This window comes from Trematomus bernacchii, unplaced genomic scaffold, assembly GCF_902827165.1.
Source record: "Trematomus bernacchii unplaced genomic scaffold, fTreBer1.1, whole genome shotgun sequence".
NCBI classification, from domain to species: domain Eukaryota; kingdom Metazoa; phylum Chordata; class Actinopteri; order Perciformes; family Nototheniidae; genus Trematomus; species Trematomus bernacchii.
Genome location: NW_022988050.1, coordinates 8758179 through 8764563, shown reverse-complemented (window position 1 = coordinate 8764563; position 6385 = coordinate 8758179).

Genomic DNA, 6385 nt, shown 5'->3' with positions numbered 1-6385 from the left:
AAGATGCTGCTGAGTGTCTGTGCTGTGCCTCACTTAAAATGCAAACTCTATACCCCAGGGAAGAGAGGGGAATGCTTCTGAATTAACCCGGGGAAACAGGAGCTATGCAAAAAATCCTCCTCAGAAATAATTAACCATCAATGTTTTTAAATGTCATTGAATGAAGTTTAAAGAAAGACAGTGAGAGCATTGATCCAGGCACAAAAACACAATGAATTCCCAGTTCGTCACCATGTGTCACTGGAATCACATTTCCAGAATTATAGTAGCTATTGAGTCCATTGTTAGTAACCCAACCAAAATGTAACACCATGAAAATACTTTTTAAGACATTATATTTCTTTCATATCTTCCAAAATAAATGATTTGTCAATGTTGATTTTATTTCATTTCATTTCCAACCATTTAAATGGCAGCTTTAACATTGTGTAATAACAATTCTCAATCAGCTAACCTGCACTATTCTCTCTCTCTATAAAAAAAAGGGTTTATACTCACCTTACTCATTATTCTCTGCCGTTGTCCAAATCACGGGGTTCATCTTTCCAATTACAGGAAGCTGAGAACCCTTGATGCTCAAATGAGCCAAAATGAATTCATATTATGTATGAAGCTTAGACAGAGAACATGGTATTATTACAGTGAATTGAGGCCCTTAGCTGCTGAAATACACTGCAGACCAGTGTTAGCATGAGAAGCAGTGGGAAGCAGGGTCACATGTAGAGAAGGAGTAGAATGCATGAATGTCAACTAGGGCATTTTCTTTTTTTTAAAACAGCATTTGCTGACAGGACATTTTCACTTTCTCAACCAATAAATCAATTAATATTTGAATGCTTCATATATTAAATGTGTATTTCATTTAATGACTGCAAGGTTGAATGCATGCGATCTGGCTGGGAATCAGATATTAGGTCTTATGGATATTGAATACATTAGCTAATTGTGTTTCTAATTAGTTTCCAAAATATCATTTCTGCTTTAATCCAAAGGGAATCATACTTCCAGAAGTCTTTGAACCCCTTCAAATCCTAGAATAGTTAGAAGATTGAAAGCAGTGTCAGTACAACTGAAGCTACTTGCAGCTGGCAAACTTAGCTTAGCACAAAGACTGAAGACCTCGCTCGGTATCGGGAACACAACTTGACTACCAGACCATCTGAAGCTTTATCATGAACATATTATATCTTGTTTCTTTAATCCATCCAAAAACAGTACAAAAAAAGTATTACAAAAACACTTTACTGCCAAACTATTTATTTACATTTTGTCAGGCAACTAGCAGAGACTGGAGAGTTGCTGGTTGCAAACACGAAAGAATAAGAGATTTTTTTTTACAGATTGTACAAACAAAATATATTGTGGTTATTAGTGATCTTTAGATATTATGCTGACAGGGCCATAGCTTTATTAATCTAAATGTAATTAAGAAAGCAGTTTAGCTGTATGAGAATTTCAGGAACGGTGGTTGTTTCTGGCTATCTTTGACGTATTCTTCACAGATACATAGCACCAGTTGTCTTTCCATTCATGATCCCTCGGTGCGTGTGAGCTTTTCCAACAGTCGTCCACAACACAACAGATATTTCTCACGACAAGCCAGACAAAATGTCCCTGTTGTTTTGCAAGGAAAATGTTGCATTGTCCCTCCACTGCGGTCCCCTTCTGGGTGTGAATGGCCATCTAATCAAGCTCTCCCTTTCACTGCAGCTGGTTTACAGCGAGCAGCGGGGCTGACCTCTGAGGGGCCCGCCTCCCCCCTCCCCGTCCTCTGGGACCCTTCAACAAGCTTTAGAGGCCAAATGAGGTGTAAGTCTATTAAAAGGGAGTTTGTGTGTAGATCACAGTCCCTCTGGGGGTCGGAGCCTTTGCCTTGTCATTCAGGTGCGGCTAATTTCCTTCTGCTCCTCACGCAGACATGAGGCCGGCCCACGGTCTTCACCACAACTCAGACCAGACCTGCTCCCAAATGACAGCTTCTTGGAGAGGCAGCAGGTGATATGGTAAAACAGCAGTGAAACAAAGAGACACTGCACAATGAATACAGTGTGTAATGTTCACAAAGTATGATCTGATTCATTAACGAGGCCCATAACTACAGTGCAAAATGCAAAACTAGATTAAAAGCCATATTTGTGTGGGTTTTTGTAAGTATGTGACAAATGATTGCTGCTTATTTAACTGTCAAAGAAAGGGAGAGGTTGGAGAAAAGTAAATAGAAGAACAAGGCCATAGGCAATGCTTGAGTGAACGCGAGTTAAGTATTTGTGGCATAAATTGATCCAAAGTGAGGGTTGTCACAATAACATGATGTTCTGCGTTACTATCAAGTGGTACCTCAAAGTTTACAGACCCAAACACAGATACAATCCCAGCAGAGTGCAGTCACGTAATATCTGACAGGTACAGTGCAGTCAGGACAGTGATGTGGTTTTCCTTTTGTCGGCTCTGCACTCTGTACACATTGGATTTGAAATGAAACAATGACTGTGAGGTTAAAGTGCTGACGTTTGACTTTAATTTGAGGCTGTTTACATCCAGATGCCCCTATAGGACAAGGATCCAAAGAGTGTTATGATCGAGCTGTAAAGTGTTTAAGTCAGTCACACAAGCTCAATTCACCTAATCATGTTTTTCATTGACTGAAGACCAGTCTTATGACATCAAATATGATGAGTATGTTGTGTGTATGTTATCTTGTCTAATTCTTTTCTGTGACCTGAAATTGGTGGAATACTGTATGTATAAAAAGGGATTCAATTCCTAAGTGCTACATCTAATATGTATACAAATGCACTCAAATAAATGGTTATTCTAAAATGCTATTATTTCTCATGGAAACATTGTACTCACCGACATGCATGCTGTCACCTAAATTCAGATGATCAGACCTATTATAAACAAGCAACCAAGATCATACATTTTAAATTATTATTATGAATACTTAATATTTGTTACAGTTTTCCGTTGTTTTCCCATTGAGCTAACTGCTAGCTGCATTAAGACACAGCTTTATAATAAATTACGCTTTATAAGTAGCTTTTAGGTTGTAACTAATGGATTTACTCATGTTTAATTAATAATTTTGTAATGTATTATACAGTATAACCAGTCATTAATAACAAAAAACATTTGCACTGCCAGATTGTGAAAAATCTCAGTCTGTTGAGCCATTAATAAAGTTGTTAATAAAGGGTCGAGTTTCTCACTTTCTAATACGCCAACAGCAAAAGTGAGAAAGCCATAATTAGTCATGCTAACAAGTCATTAATTAAAGGTCCTTACAGTAATCCATCAAGTCTGATGAAAAGGTCAGAGGTCAAATGGTCCATTAGAGGATTATGAAACTAAACGCTAAACAGAAGAATCAAGTGTCACAGACAGTCTGGCAAATACGTTTTTTCCAAATAGCTTACAACTGTTCTTTAAAGCATTACAACATATTGATTGTTACTCAAGTTTTAGGTTTGGATGTGGCGTATAGCATGAGATTCAGCTCCGCATTTTGAAAGAGGGATTACTGGATAATTTCTGAAAGCAAATGTACTTTAGCTAGACTGACAAATTACTGGACTTGTGAATCCCTGAACACCCCTCAAGCAATCTTTGGAGTTAGACTGTCCTGATATTTGGCTGAGGAAGAGCTTTTCTGAATTGAGCATTGACAGTGTTTGTCAGAGGGGGCCGGGGTCAGCCGAGCTGCATTAACCTCTGAGAGAGCATCTCTGTGCAGTGCATTAGTCACATAGGAGGAGGAGGGATGTCCTGTAATAGATTATTGACCAGCGGGCAGCGGCCTGCACCGCACCATGTGGTCTGAGCCAGCTACTGACCTCTTCATCACAGATGGAGGAGTCCACCTGCACACACACACACACTCCTACAGCAGCGACTAATGAGAAACACACAAGTAATATTCTCTGTTTGGTTGCAAGATAGTTAGCAGGACAAGGAACCTGAGGGGATATGAAACCATATTCATTCATAGCTATAAAAATGGGAGTCCTTGGCTCATCAAATTGAAAGTGCTGGGAAAACAACAATTGCTTCCATGAACTTAGACTACCTAATTAAAGGAAGGCAATTTCTCTCCGAGAGTCACACTCAGGATCTTTAATTGAAATCAAAATGAATATCGCTGGAACACAGAGCGCAGGGTGGAGTGAGAGTGGGGGATGGACACATCCTTTGCCATTTCACTGGTCTCTCTGTTTGCTCATGTGACTTCATATTTGATTTGTTGATTGCTTAGAAATAGATTTTGAAATAAACCATTCATTTTCCTACTGTTTGGGCTTCAAACAACTCGTGACACGCTGCATTACAGCAGGCAAAAGCATGAAAACAAGAGAATACAAATCAGAAGACAGTCTGACTTTCCCCAAAAAGACAACAGCATCTCACAAACCATTGCCAATATCATCTGTGCTCTGTTTCCCTTTGGCTCAGCCCCGCTTCTTTTTTTTTTAATTGTTTGATAATTCATCTCCGAGCTCTAATTTACCCCCCGTCGTCAGCCCTGTATGTTCGACCATTGTGTGAGACATTCCGCTGAATTTCAAATGAGCTCGTAGCATATAAAGTCTCTCTTCCAGGGAAAGCACCTATTTATGGACATGTTTGTTTGTTTTTCATCAGCATTAACCCTTTGGGCGAGGAACGTCCGTATGCCGTCTTTTCAAGATCAGTCCCGGGAACGTCCTTGGGCAGGAAGTCATACTGTTTTAGTTAGTCTGGTTTCTCAGCGACTCCTGGGGTGAAAATACAAGATAATTAATTTTGTTTTTTCAGCATCATGTGACCTATAGGATGTTCTCTTTAAGGTCCCATCTCATATTTGTAGAAAATCACCATTAAAATGCTCCCTTAAACACATTTTGCAATATGATATAAAAGAAAGAGACAATTCAAAGATTTTAAATAATGAGATATCCTTTGTGTATAGTTGTATGATGACGATAGGTATACCGAGTCATGTGTTCAAAGCTAAAGATTTAACCCTTATGAAGCTGGAAGGAGCTGAAAGGAGCTGAGAGGCAGATTTGTTACAGTTGCAGAGGCATGCTAGCTGTTTCCCACTGTTACCAGTGTTTGTGCTAAGCTAAGCTAACCCGCTGCAGGCGGTAGCCTTATATTCAACAGACAGGTAAGAGAGTGGTATTGATCTTCTTTTTTAACTCGAGGCAAGAAAGCAAATAAGCGTATTTCTTCAAATGTCCTTCCCCAAATGCATTTTCTTAATTTAATGGACACTTCACACCATGATTCTTAACAAATAAATTCTCTCAAACAAGATGAAACCTTTTTTTTGCATCTAATTCTTCTTAGTTGTGGAGAAAGCCCAAATATGAAAAACTCTATTATGCATCAACCATTCCAAAAACAAGTGTACCATTAAAAATAACAAACCCTCTCTGTTTGCTACGAGCACACACACACACACACACGCGCGTGCACCCGAACAAACACCCCCACACCCAAACAGGATTGAGAATATGAGGCTATCAGAGCCTTGCACATTACATTGACTGGTGGAGGTCTTCACTGTTTAAGTGGAGCTGCCTGCTGAGGTTTTCCTCCCCGGCAGCAGGCCTATAAGAGTGGTAAGTGGTGGTGATGAGACACTGTCCCCTGTGCCTCCTTCAGCTGCCATTCCCTTTAAATTGAAACAGAGTCCTGCAAATAAATGCCACATTCTGAGCAGGGAGAACGCCTGAAAGTTGAATTTCATATAAGCACCCGTTGGGGAATTGGCCCCGGCACAGTCTGCTTTATTCGCTCTGCTTTTTGTTATTTATATGAGGAAGGAACAGGGCTACGTCAGGGTCATTCAGTGTTCATTTATCCTTTTATGTTGTGTTCTGCGGCAAGCTACTCTGGGCAGACTGCCTATAGCGACGGATTCTTCAACATGACTCCCCTCCTATATGCCTCTGAATATTACAGACAATCTGATGCTTTCACCTCCTGGTATCAATATGCATTAGTTTTACCCCGTGTTCATTAGCCTTAAAATGGCATCTCTCTTTAAGATTAATTGAAGCTGAGATAAAAGAAGATGGCTCCCAAGAGTGGCCCACTGTTTGTTATTCATGTTGGCCTGAAAACGGCAACAGTAAATCCTCTAAGTTGTTGTTAAGCTGGCTGTATTACCATATGTGTGCCATTTCCATGGAGTGACAGACCCCCCTGGATCAAATGGGGACTATTGATCCTGCAGCACTCCATTTCAAGTTAATTGTGCTTGAAATGAGGTGCACACACTCAAGCATACCTGCATTGGGAAGGTTTTATTTATTTATATTTGTCAGGGAACCTGTGTCAGATAAACAGAAAATATTCAATTCACGTCTTATTCAATTTTGCTCAAAAAAAGCCAGTTGTG